This window comes from Taudactylus pleione, unplaced genomic scaffold (genome assembly GCF_031769625.1).
Source record: "Taudactylus pleione unplaced genomic scaffold, aTauple2 ptg000006l, whole genome shotgun sequence".
NCBI lineage: Eukaryota > Metazoa > Chordata > Amphibia > Anura > Myobatrachidae > Taudactylus > Taudactylus pleione.
This window is the reverse complement of record NW_028284409.1, coordinates 27,583,589-27,601,767: the sequence shown is the minus strand read 5'-3', so window position 1 is coordinate 27,601,767 and position 18,179 is coordinate 27,583,589. Positions and strand designations below refer to the sequence as shown.

Sequence of the window (18,179 nt, the reverse complement as noted above, 5' to 3'; positions counted from 1 at the left end):
AATTGTAAACAAGTCAAAAGTCACCAGTATGTAAGATATCACCTAATGTGTCACCCTCACGATTCCATTACTAATCACCACACCTTTGAAGGATGTAACTAATTACATGGAAGGATCAATCAAACAATTAAGGGTATATAAGAAGGCAAAAGGAATTAAGATGATACACCTTGATAAAGGCTAGACAAAGCCGAAACGCGTTGGTGTACTCACACTATCAGCAGGAAAAGAGACCCAGCACTGGATTGCAGGACAAGCATATACGGAGGACCAGGACAGCGCGTATACACGCTGACAAACTTGCATTGAAGCCACGGCCCGACAAAGCCGGAGGTACACACTGACAGCCTAACATCAGAGCGGGACCGCGGACCATGCGACAGACGGAGCGGGTCTCACCGCCTATACCACCTGAAGGAATCAGAAGAGACCCACGTCTCAGGAAGCCGGAGAGGAAAAGCTCCACTCACGGACCTGAATGGCAGAAGTCCAGCGGTGATCGTCTGTGACGCCAATAATAAGAGACTGGAGTCTCTGCAGCCCAGGAAGGGTAAGTCACCCACGGAGCTCATCACGGCCAGACCCCAGCGGCTATACAAACTTTTCAAACAGCCATTCATGATTCAATGACGACCATACCAGGGTCCCTATACAAAAGTAACTTTGGTCCATTATAACTGGACACCATCGGGACAATACAAATACATAATCCCTATTCCCCCCCGCCCCCCAATACCTACACATAAGCACTATTGTATTTGTCTATCACACACTCCCACACACTCACCCTTCCCAATGTCAGTTTGTAACGTATACGTGCTGTAATGTTTTATGTGGACGTCTTATAATCGCCTAGTGCCAGCAGGAGATTTTAAAGTATCTAATATATGTGTGGCAACAATTTACTTTTCATCTGATACAGAGATTCAATCAGACACATGTTAAAAGTTTATTCTTTTATATCCAGGGTATAACATAGAATTGTCATTTACAATACTGCCAATAGACGCCGCAGGTGTCTGTTAAAAAGTCTGTATATGATTCTGATAGGGGCAACATATTGATAAATAAAAGATTTTTAAGAAAGACCAACATCTATTCATTTATTTAGACGATATACTATACATAGGTAGAGCGCTGAGGTACAAATATAAAAATCAAAGATCCATATGCAAATTGAGGGTGGTTACCTCATATACCTACAGCTGCCCCCAACACAAGGTTTATTAATTCTTAGAGCGCTGGTGCATACATGCAATAACAAATCGTTACAGAAAAAATATAACTACTGTACATCCTCTTTCTATTGTGCCAGAGATGTGAGACTGCTTCTGATTGGTTGCCTGCCTATAAAGTAGGTAGACTTAACAGACAGTAATGCAAGCTCTTTATTTGCATTTTTTTTTATCCCTATGGATTATGGGCCCGATTCAGAGCCGCACGCAAGGCTCGATGTTAATGCCCTGCGCATGCGCCGCGTCCCACTGAGCTACGGGCTCGCAACAAGAAGGGTCAGCTGTCGATTTTGTGGGCGGGTAGGGGGGTGGCCGGACAAACGCAGGCGTTCCCTTAGGAACGCCTGCCGTTTGTTGGGAGGGGTTACTGACATTACTAGTGATGTCAGTAGTAGACTTCCTCCTCTATTACAGCAGGAAGTCCACTTGGGCTTGCGGCAGCTAGACCCTACCCCAGGGTCTCGTCACAAGCCCGATGGTCGCGATTATCGTGACGGTCTCCTGGCCACTCGCACAAGCTGTGGGTGGTCTCCCACATCTTTACGAGTGGACGGAGAAAAAAAAATACACCCACATTCAGAGCAAGCGCCCGCCAGCAGCGAGCGGCTCTGAATGAGGTCCAATGTTGGATCAAGGAAAGATGATGATGGCAGGTAAGATTTCTGAATGTGGAAATATTTTTTTTATCATGGATGTATAATTATTTTATTCTAGTAGTGGGGAAACATTTATGTTATTCTTAATAGGAATGGAGGCATGATTATTTTATGATGGAAATGATGTGTGTGCAGGTGTTGCTACTACAGAGTTATGTAGGCACACACCAGCAGATGATTCAAACTATGAACAACCCAGTTAAGTAATCAGTGGTGTTGGTTTATTGAAAGATAGCAGGTACAGTTGTGCTCACTGTTACATGTACACTGGTGGACGGAGCGGAACTTGAGCAGAACATGGTTCTATCCAGCTCACCAACCAGTGAGTGTATGCTGCAAGCGGGTAGCGGTACAGGGGTGTTGGAACAGTGTTAAATGCAGGTATTAACCAGCTAAGTAGGAGACTTCGGTCTCCCTCCATGTCACACTACACAGTACACAGAAAAGATGGCCCTTGCACATGCCCAGTAGTAATCTCGGTGGCCATCTTGGATCAGGGCATGAAGCCTCCCTGGAGCGACAGGAAGACTAGAGTCTGCTCAGTAGAGCAATCCTCTTTCAACATTTTAATGTTTATAGGAATGGAGCAACTCTATGACATACCTTACTGGTAGGGCTGTAACCCATCAGGGATTACTCTAGACAGTCAGGAAATCAAGTCCTCACTCTAAAGTTTAATAATCCCAGATGGGAGGTGGCTGCGGATTTCTATCTTCTCTACTGTAGTGGCTTGCACTTTACTCCGGCAGTGTGCCCTCTGTAGTAGGGATGTCCAATCTGCAAACCTGCATCGATCTTTCGAATCAATGTGGGATTGCCATGTGCGCATTTAATGCAGAGGATCGAGAAAATAATATCAATCTTCTCCAAGATCAATATTATTTTGAAACGTGTTGTTAGGGCATTCAGAAAGGCTTACTAATGCGCAGTTTAAGAAAAATGAAACAGGAAAGCTGACGCATGCTCAATTCAGTGGGAGACACTGGAGAACATGTAAGAATTTTGCTGTTACGGCATCAGTATTTTTGGATTGATTTTGCTGATACAATATGGGTCTGATTGAAAGTCACATGAACTGCAGCAAAGCAATTTTTTGCTATCTCGCATGCATCTGAGTCTCACAGCGCATGAGTCCCAATGGTGTTCGTGCAGAGTCTCAGTTGCAATTTTAGACACAAGCACAGAGAAGTGTATTAAAAATGTATTGGGTTTACTTGGGCAGGAACAGGGAGGTGGCTGAGTGCATGCATAGAGATGGTCCATCTAATGAGAATGTCATGGGTATGTCGGTGAAAGTGGCTGCGTACACAGATACTTAACCACTCACAGAGGAGGCCATAGTCTGCCATAGGGATAGTGCAAGTTTCTATGGTGCATCTAAAGACTCACCAATCGGTATTACAGCATGAACAGACATTGAAAGTGGACATCTGAGTCCTCGCCCATTCACACACAGTGATGTACACCAGGGCTAGTGCTAGGTGACTCAGCACCCAGCGCCGTCTCGTGCTCTCTCCGCCCCTTCCCTCACTGCGCCCTAACCCAGAGAAGAAAAAAAAACAGAAGCAGGTAGGTGGAGGGCGGGGCTCTTCTGCAGCTGGACCCCAGCGCCTTATTGTTGCTGCATGCACAGAGTGTGCATGGAGCTAGCCCTGATGTACACCATGAAAGGACTTTGTAGTAGAATCTGCATTATGTCGCAGATGGTCGGTCACCAATAGAGGCAGCCATGGCCACTTCTGCTTCTACCTCTGAAGCAGGCCCATGTCTTTAGAAACGACCCAAAAATGATGATGCATCGGACATGAACATTGACCTTTTGTAACATATCGTAGATTAAGGTCTATCACTACTGAACAGTTGCTGCTGTAGAACGAATGTTGCATATGGGAGGAAGGGTCTCAGCAGCTCCTGTGTGTTCTTTCCCTTGTTGAGGTGAGGTTGGGGCAGACGCAGATCCTGCAAGTAGCTCATCTAAATGGCTTAGCTGTGTCCGGTAAAGATGGCAAATCATATTCGCCTACTGAGATTACATCAGAAGCATGTATTTGTATGAGATGTGTGTGTCCTGAAATATATATGTAGAGCATACTTGACGACTTTAACAATCTCGTTGTCACGATCCAGTGCAAGAATTCCTCTGTGGAGGACGGTGAGCCGAGGGGTTCAGGTGACTAGGGGAGTGACTAGGCTAGGTCTCCTAGTTGCGGCCAAACCCAGGTTTGGCTAGACCTGCCCAGAGGTGCGGAGTCTAACTCACTTGGTGGTTTTCTCCAGTGACCCCTCCAATTGGGATTTGGTTTTCAGCTGCACCAAGTGAGCAGGTCGCGGCCCTCTGGACAGGTACCTGGGAATGGCAGAAGACCGGAAACTATAATGAATGCAATAGCACTGGAGGTGAATGGAATGAATGAACTCTGGAAATGGAACTGAATGCTATAACACAGGCATGGACTGGAAACAGTTAAATATGCAGAAAAACACAGATATATACTGGGGATTGCAAAGGCAAGAGCAGAGTGGACTCAGGGAATATATGGGAATGCTAGAAATTATTGGAGCTGATTACCAGAGACAAGACACTGAGCAAAGAACACAGACATATACTGGAGATTGCACAGACAAGAGCAGAGTGGACTCAAGGAATATATCGGAATGCTGGAAATGATTGGCAGAGACAAGACACTGAGCAAAGAACACAGACATATACTGGTGTACTATAAATGTAGGTGCTGACTGCACAGACAAGACGCAAAGAGAAGTCAGGCATACACGAGGAGTGCTAAATGCAAGTGCAGATTTGCACTGACAAGACACAGGGCAGATTGACACAGACATGTGCTGGGAGGTCCAGCTGTGAGCTAATTAATACCAGCAGGTAGTCTGACACCTCAGTGACACAAGGAAGCTGCAATACTAGCAGCACATATACAAAGACACACAGACATAGAAAACAAAACAGTCTGGATACTGGGAGAGAACTATTCTCAGACTATGAATAGCTTGGAAGCTAATACTGGAAACTGGAGAACTGTGAACAGGCTGAAGTAACTCTCTGAAAGATTAGCACAGAGCAACGCTGGTATCACTGGAACAGAGAAGAAGTTGAACAGCAACTTCCTGGAGTTCTGGAGGCAGATTTATACCCAGGGGTAGCAGATTACTGGAGCACAGCATCAGCTGACTGAAATCATGCTACCATAGGTTAGGAGTACTGTCACATGAGAGGAACTGTCATGGCGGCGCCCATGATGGGAACTCCGATCCCCAGCACACACAGCCGACCATGGAAGCTCGCAAAAAGCACCTAAGGCAGAATATTCAGCCCCACATCCATCACTGCACCAGACGTCTGACCGCAAGGAAGTCAGGGGAAGCCGGCAAGGAGGTGAGAGGCTGATCCTAGGCTGAACCCTGACACTCGTCTCCAAGAGAACCCCAGGGAGGAAATGCAGATAGCAGCTGATGGGGGCACGGTCAGACTATCTGCATTATTATGCCCTGCCCCCTTGCTGCAAATGCTGGGAAGAGGGTCTATGAAGAGGGAGAAAGGAATAACATAATATTGGCTCAGCTCCCTCCCCATGTACTCGCAATTCCCGTAATTATTCTCTCCATCCTACTCACTTCAATTGGAAGTGGACGGGATGCGGGAGGACCAGCCAGTCTTCTGGGACCTGGGTGACTCCCTGAAAATGTAATGAAAGTAGGTACATAAGTATGATGTATACATTATTAGCAATTTATACGTGTGGACAGAAATTGTTCTGCTCCAAAATCACCCTTTCACTTTACTCTGGGGGTTCTTTTATTTGGTCTCATGTAAGTTATTGGTAAATGGAGAGCCTAACTTTTTATCTAAATTTAAAAAAAAAAAGTTTGAAGGAAAGGGGAATTTTGGTCCAGAAATCAGACAGATGTGAGTGTCTGACAATGCCCGAATTTGTAGTTGAGAGTAAATAGGAGAGTTAATTGCACTACAGGCCCCCAAAAATTGCATTACTTTTTTTATCACATCACGTTGATTTGAAATTCTGTTTCAGAAATATTTACTTGGACACAGGCTCTGATAAGATATGGCTCGGATGTGGCTCGGCATTAGCAAGTTGTAGTAAGTGTAAAAGAAGCTTATAGGTTATAATGGCTATTGTCATTTCAATATAGCATTAGCTAATGGGACTAATTACTGGAAAGCTAAGCTTTTCTGAACTTGGTAAATGGGGACTGCTGCTGGGATTGTTAAAATAGGGACTTCCCTAGCAGAACCCCAATTCTCTAAATTGCAGCAAACCTATGAAAACTAACATTTGCAGAGGATTATTCGCAACTTTTAGTTTCATAAATAGCCCCCAAAGACATAAAATGGTCATAGGCCTTATTCAGCTACAGACAGAATTGCAAAGCTGCTCGCAAGCAGCTTTGCAATTCCATCTGCGCAGATACTGTAATGCAGTAGGAGACATCACGCCTCCTGCAGCATTAAACATCCGAGCTGCGTTGTCCAACGCAGCATCAGATACTCTGCGCAACATCGGCCGGCTAAGGTAACCCATGGGGTAACGCAGCCGGATGCTGCAGATGAGAGGAAGAAGCCAAGAAATCTCCGTCAGCCGGCAGAGATCCTGGGCTCTTCCCTCCCCCCCCAACGTCGGCGACACGCCTCCATTTCAGAAAACGTAGGACATCGCCGCCCACAAATGGCAGCAAACTGTCAATTACTGACAGTCTGCGCGTGGGATCGTAGACCTGTTCTGCACATGCGCAGAATGGGTCAGGAATCTGCATTCAGGAGTGCACTAGTGTGCACTGCTGAATAAGGCCCTATTAACACATGCAGGACAATATTACTGTTCACACTAAACTATGGGGTCAATCCTATTCCGTCCGAAGGGTGTGATATGCTGTTGCAACAGCATTAAAACAACGGCAACAGACCGGCAAATTGCACCCTTTGCAGCCCGACTTGACCCTGAATTCAGTAACATTTTACAAATCCGGGCTGCCTAAAATGCATGTTTCCTAAAGACTGTTTATAATAAGGACTGACAAAATGATTTTAACTTTACTACGGTTTTGGTCATGCCCCTGGTCACATCTTCTGTCCAGGAAGCCTAGTGGGCAAACACTTCTAGAACCTGATTCAGATGGAGGCTAATGCGATCGCAGCTGCGATTCAACATGGAACACAGCTGCAAAAATATGCTAATGATTCCAAAGAGCACCCGAGCATAAACATGCCCACTTCTGCCTTCTCACTTGCGTACAACATTGCTTACCCGCGTATATATCGATAACATCGACGCACATCAATCGGCTATCTTGCCCTTGCCTATTGCAGATTTGTCAGCTCTACTAACATGCAGAGCTGCGTAAGGAGATCGCAAGGGCCAATTTATGCATGCCCATGGTGGTCAGACACACCTGTGTTTTTATGACCACTCCCCATTACCACCCCCAAACGCTGACAGCCTGTCACTCACTTTGCGATGGATTTCGCTGTGCGTTTGTAATTGCAGTGCGATCGCTGCACACATGCAGTGAGGTTTATACACAATGACAAACAATCGCTTGATCTGTGTACATTATCGCCACTGCATTCATCTTTGAATCAGACCAATAGTACACACTTGTGACACTACTAGTGACAGTATGCACTGCTGTCCACACACATGCTGGTTCTTGTAGTTCTAGCACTGTACAGAAGCAAATGTAGGGTAAACTGGATGTTTTGTCCTAAATCACATAGAGTATGAGATTTTAGCCTCAAAACTGTAAGACAGTCTATTAGTGATTAGTAGCAACCCACCCTGGCTTCGCACAGGAGCAATTTAATCTCGCTACAGCCTCCTGCATCTCCTAACAACCTACGCCATGTCACCACAGATCCCTGCTTCTCACTACTTCCCCCTGCAGGATCATGGATGATAGATATGTATTGAAGCTACCATAACCAGGGCCGGATTAATGGGGGGGCGACAGGGGCGGTCATCCCTGGGCCCCCACACCCATCGGGGTTAAAGTGGGCCGGAGGAGACAGAACCAGTTCCGCCTCCTCCGTCAACCTAACCCCGGCGCAGGTGGGAGGCTCCATTTGCCAGGCGCCCACTGAGATTGTAACCAGTGGGCGCCCGGCTCACTCCCCGCAGCGGAAGCCAGAGCCGGAGACTGGAGCTCACTCGTGAGGTCCGGCTTCCGGCTCATGCAGTGCACTATGGGAGAGACGTCATGATGTCTCTCCCATGGTGCAGAAGAGCAGCCGAGCAGACCGAACGTGTGACGGCAGTGGACGCAGTAGCGGGGCTTAAGGTAAGTATTAGCTTTTTTATTTTTGTGCAAGCGACTTTCTACTGGGGGCATTACTCGGGGGGCATTACTGCGGGGGGCACTTCCACAGAGGGAGCATTATTATTGGGGGCACTGCTACAGGAGTATTACTACTGGGGGCACTTATACAGGGGGCATTACTACTAAGGCATTACTATTGGACATACACAGAGGGCATGACTACTGGGGGCATTACTATTGGGGGCACAACTACAGGGGTATTACTAGGGGAATTTACTGTATACAGGGTCATTACTATTGGGGACACTACCACAGGGGGCATTACTACTGGGGGGCATGACTACTAGGGGCACTACTAATGGGAGTATTGCATAGAGGGCACTGCATAAGTGGCACCACTCCTGGGGGCACTACTACTGCGTGCACTGCACAAAGGGCACCACTACTGTGGGCTCTGCACATGGGGCACTATCACTGTGGGCACTGACAGTACTGGGGGCTCTGCATAAGGTCCCCATTTTGCAAACCCCCAGTTCATCACATTTAATAGGGGCCCACACATGTTTGTTGCCACAGACCTTAATCCAGCCCTGACCATAACCATTGCTGGAGCACCTGTGCATATTTCTGCAGCCTCCATGTGCACTCCTCCCCAGCTGCTGAACATGGCAATGAGCAATGTCCTCTTTGCACAAAATACCCTATATATTCTGGGCTTCCTGTTTAGCTTCCTCACTGTGGTGCCCATGAAGAACAGCGCTGACTTTCATGAGAGGTGCCTCCTGTTCACCTAGGGCATGTCACTGAGTGGGAACATTACACTGGAGAGGGAGCACTTCACAGTGGAGGCCGGAGTTTGCCTGCACGTTCAGCGTACGTATGCACATCGGAATCCAATGATTACTGACCATCTGTGTTTTTGTTCCAATGGTAGTGTTTGTACCATTTGATGGTGGCAGTCTGATGTTTGTCACCATTGAATGAAATTAATTTGATGGTGTTCAATGGTGGTTTGTTTTTATTAAATTCCTGATAGCTATGCCTCCCCTGGCTACTGTGACTGCATCAGGGCATCTTCAGGGGTTCATTGGCACATTGCTGGCTCTGATTGGCTTTTTTCTGTGATGACTTCACTAAAATAGTTACTGCTCGGCTCCCTTTTGTCATAGATGAATGTTTCCTACACCTAAAATTTATTCGACCATTGCTGTATAGAACAGTGAAAACCCATCAAAACATGTCCAGTGGTTTAGGAGATCAGCCAAAATGAACAGGCAGACCCCAAAATGTTATTTATATATCTATATAATAAGCGAGAAAGTGTGTCTGTTTATCCTTTATGCCAGAGGTTTGGACCTAGCTCCACCAAATTTGGTATGGTGATGTAGTTTGACGAGGATTAGATTTTTTGCCTAGGATTGAACTTCGTCAGGGCCACACACTGTAACACAATCCCTTTTAATAGGGACACTTACATTACACAGGTTCCAGTGTAAATTGGCAGTCTGCCACAAACTTGTGTGAAATCTACAAATCTTTTCAACCTCACGGGCAGAGCAAGTGTCAAATTCTTGCAAGTTCATATTAAATCCAGAGTTAAACTGGCCATACACTAGACTAGAGGTTCCCAAGCGTGGTCCTCAAGGCAGTTCAGGTTTTTTCAGATCAGCCATCAGGTGTGGATTTGGTGCCGAGCTGGCAGCTAATTCCAGCTGGCCCACCGGCAGGCAGCGGCCAACATGGAGAGACAGCACCTGCGCAATTTGAATCTGCCTCTTACCGACGAGGCAGAAACATTAAAGACTCTGTGGTCCACAGTGATATTTCTTTACTGAAAAATCCAACAGCAGAACATTTTTTCACACGCAAACCGGCCAATTACAGATGCATGGGCTACATAACCTGCAGCTTTTTTGGAGACAGGCAACACTTTTGCCCATCCCCATTTTGGAATTTTTTTTTTAAATCGGCCCCTTTTAACCTGCTCAAGCAGATATGTTGTATACTATATACTTTGTCCTTGTGGAGTTCTATCTATAGGTAAAACCTCTAGAAAACTAAAAGAGAGGATGGCACTGCACAGGTCTAACATACGTGCAGCACTTGAAGGTAAAATGTCATAACATCCAGTAGCCAGACATTTTTTCAATTGTAAACATAACTTGTCTACCATAAGATATAAAATGATAGATTGGGTGCCACGAAATCAGAGAGGTGGAGATCGGAATTGTATCCTTCTACAAAGGGAAGCATGGTGGATTCACACTTTGCAAACGGTGAATCCCCATGGTTTAAACTAAATTTTGTCCTTTACCGGTTTCCTTTAAATTTATGCTTGGTCAGCCAATTAATTGATAAGCCTCTATATGCGGATATGTTTTTCTCCGTTGCTAGTCATTCTATATGATTAGCTTTTTTGGTTAATTATTATTATATATATATATATATATATATATATATATATATATATATATATTGAGAAAGGGAGTTATTGACTGTGGGCAACCAACCTGCTAATAATGCATAGTGATATAAATAAATATATACAAAGTGCTGTGTGCTAACGTGCTTAAAAATCAACCTGGGCAAAGAAATAAAGTCATAAAGTGCTTTGTGCTTACAGCAGCCTAAACAAATGAAGTGCTTAATGCAATATAATTTATTTTAGCAGCATAAACAAATACAGTGATAAGAGAAGGCTAATAGCATAAAAAATATATTTAATAGAATTTGACAAAAATAACATATACACAATAAAAATAGACACTGTGGTTCCTAATCAGGAGTGACCACCAGAGGCAATAAATAAGCGATAAAAAATAAAATCAATTTCAGAGGTAAAAGAAGAGTTTAGCTTATCTGAAAAAATGGATTTGAGAGGGTCTGGATGTAAGTCTCAAGGGCAAATAATAAGGTCCCAACGCGTTTCGTCCGTTGACTTCTTCCTGGGGATGAAAGTTGAGGAATGGTGATCACCTATTTATACACATTCTCCACCTTCTATTGGGGACTAAGAACTTCCGGGTCACAGTTCAAATGTTCATCCGGGTTAAATTACACGAGCTATAAACTGACTCAGAACTTTAAGGGGGCACCTAATATCTGAGCGTCTTTAATATGTAATAGCCATGGCGCTTAAAACCGCTTCCTTAAAACCTTTTATTTCAGCCATTAGGTTTTTGGAATGGTTATATGCCTCTGCCCTGTCATACGTCTGCTTCCGCCAGGCTCTTGACATCACGTCCGGTCAGATGTCCCACTCCGGGATTGGCTGGTGTGCGCGTCCTATCCTCCATTGGCCCTGCGTCATATCCGGTCATGTGCCTTGCCGCCAAGTATCATCGCGCTACCGTCCTCTGGCTTGCGTGATTGTGTCATACGTCCATGTGGCACGGTCACGTGTACGGCTCCACACTTCCTCTGACCATGTTTCTTTGTTGTGCGGTTCAGTTCCTGCACATTAGCCAACACCTGTGGGAAAAAATAGATAACTTCCGCCCTTAGTTGCCGTCACTGCTGACCATCAGTTTTGGTGCCTTTCAGTCATATTGGGATGGGTCTAGAAATAAATAAAGGCAATTAATGATAAGTAAGCGGATCCATACGCTTGTGCATGGAGCTGTCCACCACTAATAAAAAATTTTTTTATACTTATTGCAAATCATCATATATTATGAATGAATATTCTATATGCCAGCCATAAAGAATTAGATATGCAAGTTTAAAAAAAACGTTAGTACTTAATAAGGCTAAAATACAGCTAATAGATACCTAACATAAATGATAAGTCATCACTAGGGTAATCATAGGTGTAGATTAAACTGGAACAGTTAGTAATTTTAACCCTTCTTGTTTCAATTGGGAGGAGAATGAAACTAATGATAATTGGGTCAGAAAGTACATGTAGAGGCTAATAGGGAAAGATCCTGTTAGAATTCACACAGTATTTAATTTTCCAAGTTTATAAAGTGATAAGAATTTCTTTCTGGGATGAAGGTTTCTGATTAGTTGATACATAAAGTCCTTTCTTTGCTTCTTCTTCTTTCTATTTCCTCTCTCTTCTTCTCTGTTTCATCTTTTCATTTTCATTTGAGACTGGATTACGGTTTTCAGGTAAGTGCCTTCATGTGCTGGTAGAAGGAAAGCCTGGGAACTGTTTATACTACAACACCTGGTATTCTCAGGAGGTCCCCCATCCCGGTACTAACCAAGCCCAGTTGTGTATAGCTTCCAAGATCAGACGAGATTGGGCACATGCACACTGGTATGGTAGTAGATATTTACCCGGCTCCTCACCGTTAAATCTTCACATGGCATAAAATGAAGGAAAAACACATCTACTACACCTGGTATTCCTTGGGGGTCCCCCTCCCAAGTACTAACCAGGCACAATTCAAATTACCCCATTTGGGCACCCATCTACAGATGGGAAATGATGTTATAGTAGTAGAAGAAACCGATTTGGTACATCTCAGGACTTCTTCTTAGAGGAATGGTGCGATCTCATAGTAGTCATAGAAACCTTTGGGGACCATTGTATCAAGAGTGAAAATCCAGTACATCTCGCGTTTAGACAGGAGGTTTCCTAGGTCACCCCCTCTTTCACTCAACTTGACGTGTTCAATGGCCTTGAAGTTCAGGTCTTCCGGATTGGAATTATGTTTCTCAGAGAAATGTTTAGACACCGCATGGCCTTCCACTTTATTCTTGATATTCCTAATGTGCTCTTGGACACGTATTTTTAATGTTCTTTTGGTTTTGCCAACATAGTTTAGTCCGCAAGTGCACTCCAACAAATAGATGACAGATGTGGAATTACAGTTCATAAAACTTTTTATGGGGAACTCTTTTGAACCTGCTGAATTTAAAAAAGATTTACGCGTGGGATTTAGGTATTTGCATATATTGCACCTTCTGCACTTATAGCTACCCTTGCAGATTAAAGTGCCATTCCCCCTTTGCTTATCATTTTTGCACAAAAGGCTGGGTGCTAATATATCTTTTAAGTTTCTTGTCTTTCTAAAAACAATCTGTGGTTTTGGTGGAAGAATCTCCTTTAAAACAGGGTCCATAAGGAGAATGTTCCAGTTTTTTCTCAAAGATCTCTTTATTTTATTTTCATGTCCATTGAACATAGTAATAAATGGAACCAGATCAGCCTTGGACTTCTTCCCCTTGTACTCCAACAAGTTGTTTCTAGCCAAAGATTTGGTTTTGTTTAGGGCTTTTTCGAGGATCTCCTCAGGATAATCTTTCTCTCTAAATCTGTCCGCATATAGGGCCTGATTCAGACCCACTTGCAAGCGGCTGTCCGCTCACAAGTGGGTCGATGTTGTGCACTGCGCATGCACACGATGGCGGGAGCTCCGTCGTGCGCATGCGCCAGACGCGACGAGCGAAGGACTTTCCTTCGCTCGTTGTGTCTGATCAAAGGGGGCGTGCTGTCGATGTTGATTGAAGGACTCTTTCAAGGACTGTAATACATTGGTCGTGTCTTTCAAATACGAATCCAGCTCTTTCACATATTCCTGTAGAAAAATGTCAACATATTTCGAAAGGTGTGATGTGAGTGACTCTATCCCAGCAATAATAGGTCTACCCGGTGGCTTCTCCAGTGACTTATGTATTTTGGGTAGGAAATAAAAAATGGGGGCAATGGGGTTGTTTTTCATTAGGAATTGAAATTCATCCAACCAATGTATTACAGTCCTTGAAAGAGGTGCAATGGAGAGATGAATACAATTGGGTCACAATTGATGTACAATCATTATATACCTGTATTGAACACACTAAAGGTATTAATGCTACAAGAGAATTTTTAGAGATGGATGGAAATGTGGACCACCTTCACAAGGAGTTTTTATGTGACCTCATGTCTTTTATACTGAACCACAATTATTTTACATTTTTAGACCAATTTTATAAACAAATCTGTGGCACGGCAATGGGAACTACTTTCGCTCCCAGTTTCGCGAATCTGTTTATGGGATGTTGGGAAAAAAACTATATTTATAGTAACAATCCCAACAGAAATAATATCATCTTTTACAAAAGATATATAGATGACATTTTAATTATTTGGCAAGGGCTAGAAGAAGTTTTTAATCAGTTTTTATCTCTGGTTTCAAACAACAACATGAATTTAAAATTCACCTCTAATTTTAACCATAAATCTGTTGAATTTTTAGATTTGGTTTTAACGGGAGATGAAGGTGAAATCTCCACTAAGAATTTTATTAAACATGTAGATGCCAATAGTTATTTGCATTTTAAAAGTTGTCATCTAAATAGCTGGAAGGAGAACATCTCTTTTTCCCAATTTTACAGAATCAAACGCAATTGTAGTGACAAAAAAATATGCCATGAACAACTGGAACAATATGCGGACAGATTTAGAGATAAAGATTATCCTGAGGAGATCCTCGAAAAAGCCCTAAACAAAACCAAATCTTTGGATAGAAACAACTTGTTTTAGTACAAGGGGAAGAAGTCCAAGGCTGATCTGGTTCCATTTATTACTACGTTCAATGGACATGAAAATAAAATAAAGAGATCTTTGAGAAAAAACTGGAACATTCTCCTTATGGACCCTGTTTTAAAGGAGATTCTTCCACTGAAACCACAGATTGTTTTTAGAAAGACAAGAAACTTAAAAGATATATTAGCACCCAGCCTTTTGCGCAAAAATGATAAGCAAAGGGGGAATGGCACTTTAATCTGCAAGGGTAGCTATAAGTGCGGAAGGTGCAATATATGCAAATACCTAAATCCCACGCGTAAATCTTTTTTAAATTCAGCAGGTTCAAAAGAGTTCCCCATAAAAAGTTTTATGAACTGTAATTCCACATCTGTCATCTATTTGTTGGAGTGCACTTGCGGACTAAACTATGTTGGCAAAACCAAAAGAACATTAAAAATACGTGTCCAAGAGCACATTAGGAATATCAAGAATAAACTGGAAGGCCATGCGGTGTCTAAACATTTCTCTGAGAAACATAATTCCAATCCGGAAGACCTGAACTTCAAGGCCATTGAACACGTCAAGTTGAGTGAAAGAGGGGGTGACCTAGGAAACCTCCTGTCTAAACGCGAGATGTACTGGATTTTCACTCTTGATACAATGGTCCCCAAAGGTTTCAATGACTACTATGAGATCGCACCATTCCTCTAAGAAGAAGTCCTGAGATGTACCAAATCGGTTTCTTCTACTACTATAACATCATTTCCCATCTGTAGATGGGTGCCCAAATGGGGTAATTTGAATTGTGCCTGGTTAGTACTTGGGAGGGGGACCCCCAAGGAATACCAGGTGTAGTAGATGTGTTTTTCCTTCATTTTATTCCATGTGAAGATTTAACGGTGAGGAGCCGGGTAAATATCTACTACCATACCAGTGTGCATGTGCCCAATCTCGTCTGATCTTGGAAGCTATACACAACTGGGCTTGGTTAGTACCGGGATGGGGGACCTCCTGAGAATACCAGGTGTTGTAGTATAAACAGTTCCCAGGCTTTCCTTCTACCAGCACATGAAGGCACTTACCTGAAAACCGTAATCCAGTCTCACATGAAAATGAAAAGATGAAACAGACAAAAAGAGAAGAAGAGAGAGGAAATAGAAAGAAGAGGAAGAAGCAAAGAAAGGACTTTATGTATCAACTAATCAGAAACCTTCATCCCAGAAAGAAATTCTTATCACTTTATAAACTTGGAAAATTAAATACCGTGTGAATTCTAACAACAGGAGCTTTCCCTATTAGCCTCTACATGTACTTCCTGACCCAATTATCATTAGTTTCATTCTCCTCCCAATTGAAACAAGAAGGGTTAAAATTACTAACTGTTCCAGTTTAATCTACACCTATGATTACCCTAGTGATGACTTATCATTTATGCTAGGCATCTATTAGCTGTATTTTAGCCTTATTAAGTACTAACGTTTTTTTTAAACTTGCATATCTAATTCTTTATGGCTGGCATATAGAATATTCATTCATAATATATGATGATTTGCAATAAGTATAAAAAATTTTTTTATTAGTGGTGGACAGCTCCATGCACAAGCGTATGGATCCGCTCACTTATCATTGCCTTTATTTATTTCTAGACCCATCCCAATATGACTGAAAGGCACCAAAACTGATGGTCAGCAGTGACGGCAACTAAGGGCGGAAGTTATCTATTTTTTCCCACAGGTGTTGGCGAATGTGCAGGAACTGAACCGCACAACAAAGAAACATGGTCAGAGGAAGTGTGGAGCCGTACACGTGACCGCGCCACATGGACGTATGATGCAATCACGCAAGCGGGAGGACGGTAGTGCGATGATACTTGGCGGCAAGGCACATGACCGGATATGACGCAGGGCCAATGGAGGATAGGACGCGCACACCAGCCAATCCCGGAGTGGGACATCTGACCGGATGTGATGTCAAGAGCCTGGCGGAAGCAGACGTATGACAGGGCGGAGGCATATAACCATTCCAAAACCTAATGGCTGAAATAAAAGGTTTTAAGGAAGCGGTTTTAAGTGCCATGGCTATTACATATTAAAGACGCTCAGATATTAGGTGCCCCCTTAAAGTTCTGAGTCAGTTTATAGCTCGTGTAATTTAACCCGGATGAACATTTGAACTGTGACCCGGAAGTTCTTAGTCCCCAATAGAAGGTGGAGAAGGTGTATAAATAGGTGATCACCATTCCTCAACTTTCATCCCCAGGAAGAAGTCAACGGATGAAACGCGTTGGGACCTTATTATTTGCCCTTGAGACTTACATCCAGACCCTCTCAAATCCATTTTTTCAGATAAGCTAAACTCTTCTTTTACCTCTGAAATTGATTTTATTTTTTATCGCTTATTTATTGCCTCTGGTGGTCACTCCTGATAAGGAACCACAGTGTCTATTTTTATTGTGTATATCTTATTTTTGTCAAATTCTATTAAATATATTTTTTATGCTATTAGCCTTCTCTTATCACTGTATTTGTTTATGCTGCTAAAATAAATTATATTGCATTAAGCACTTCATTTGTTTAGGCTGCTTTAAGCACAAAGCACTTTATGACTTTATTTCTTTGCCCAGGTTGATTTTTAAGCACGTTAGCACTCAGCACTTTGTATATATTTATTTATATCACTATGCATTATTAGCAGGTTGGTCGCCCACAGTCAATAACTCCCTTTCTCAATTTGTTTGGTAGTGTATTCACCAACACTACAGACTATTGACATAGGAGCAGACGCCCTAGGTCTAAGCCTTGGCTTTTACCTGCATTTGCATAATACACCAGCATTTTATATATTGGTTTAGGTTCTGGCGCCAAATTCATTTATTATTTGCATATATATATATATATTTGGTTCTTTTTTGGATATTTACCCAATACAATTTAGTGTTAGCATTTTCAGCTCGCCCTAGCTCATTGCATATTTATTCTATGCATATGCTTTTTTGTCCTATGACGATTACATGTTTCTTATACTTTTTTATCCATTATATATTCTCTCTGACTATATAAAGTGGCTTCTGCCACCCTCCTCTGGTACTGTACTTTCAAGTATTCGTTATTTTGTTATACACATTGTTTTTAATTTTTGTATAAGGCATCACCATGGTAACGGGGTGTTACTAGCCACGACCCCATGAGACGCCGTCGCTATGATGCGCATTGTGACGTCATCGGGTTTCCGACTGGAGCCGTGGCCGGGTGAAGGGGAGCACGTGTGATCACTATTGAAAGGTATGTACATATTTTTGTAGTGTCTTGATAAAAGGGTTTGTGCCCTGAAACGTCGACCTACTCTGTTTCTTGGAGATTTATTCTTGAGGTTATTAGATCCAGAGTGCCGTCCAGTGCTATATATATATATATAAGTTTGACATATAATGGGCACTCACCAAATAGTAGAAAAAATCCAATTTTAATGATCACATACCACGAGTCGATGTTTCGGTCCCGCAAGGACCTTTGTCAAGACAGACAGACCACCACAAAGCTACCC

At 43.0% G+C, this 18,179-nt stretch overlaps 1 protein-coding gene and 2 pseudogenes across 1 annotated transcript in view; 1 reads left to right on the top strand and 2 right to left on the bottom strand.

Annotated features, from left to right (window-relative positions):
- Positions 1 to 18,179, bottom strand: part of LOC148543160 (solute carrier family 22 member 3-like) — a 397,488-nt gene that overhangs the window by 111,928 nt on the left and 267,381 nt on the right. The window lies entirely within an intron of this gene.
- LOC148543164 (5S ribosomal RNA) lies at positions 12,336 to 12,454 on the bottom strand (annotated as a pseudogene).
- On the top strand, positions 15,554 to 15,672 carry LOC148543163 (5S ribosomal RNA; annotated as a pseudogene).